Raw genomic sequence first — 919 nt, forward strand, 5'->3', positions numbered from 1 at the left:
AGGGAGGGACCTTACTGCTCTCTACAGCTACCTGAAAGGAGGTTGCAGTGAGGTGGCCATTGGACTCTTCTCCCAAATAGCTACTGATAGGACAAGAGGAAATGGGCTCAAGTTGTGCCAGGGGAGGTTTAGATTTGATACTAGGAGGAATTTCTTTCCTGTCAGAGTGGTGAGGCATTGGAATAGTCCGCCCAGGGGGGCAGTGGAGTCACCATCCCTGGAGGTGTTCAAAAAACGTGTAAAGGTGGCACTTGGGGACATGGTTTAGTGGTCATGGTAGTGTTGGGTTGATGGTTGGATTTGATTGTCTTGAAGGTCTTTTCCAACCTTAATGATTCTGTGAGTCTAGGATAAAGATAGTCCTCTGTACTCTGTCTCCACGTAAACGGCAAAGGCTTCGTGTAGACCTGGCCTTATTCAGTGCAAATTAGCAATGTGATTTTTGTGTCATAGAGTGGCAATCAGTTCTCTGGAGGTACTTAATATCAAGGTTTTAAAGTACTTTTCTTGGGTTTGTTTTCATTTGTTCATATGAATCATTCAGTGTTTCCATTTCCAGCTAGAGGAAAAAAAAGTGATAAAAGTATAGTTGCTGAGAAAAGGACTCACAGTCAACAAAGTGGAGAAGGTCAACACTAGATTAAATTCTAATTATTAAGAGTTACCTGTAAGTGTTGCAAGACTTTTGTAATGGGAACATAATAAAATTCTCAGCATGTGTTTGGGTTTTAGTAATACCAATTTGGTCTGACCTCTGAGCGGCCAAAAAGTAAAATTGTTGTTTGCATTTAAGATTTTGAGGTGGTTTTGTTTTCCTTTCCCCCCACAGTAAAACCCGACAGCTTCGCTGCTGGTGCTGGTGGTGGGAGCAGCGGCTGGTCTTGGCTGAGCTTGTGCCAGCCCCGAGTGCTGCTGCTGC

This window comes from Merops nubicus, unplaced genomic scaffold (genome assembly GCF_000691845.1).
Source record: "Merops nubicus isolate BGI_N331 unplaced genomic scaffold, ASM69184v1 scaffold46007, whole genome shotgun sequence".
NCBI lineage: Eukaryota > Metazoa > Chordata > Aves > Coraciiformes > Meropidae > Merops > Merops nubicus.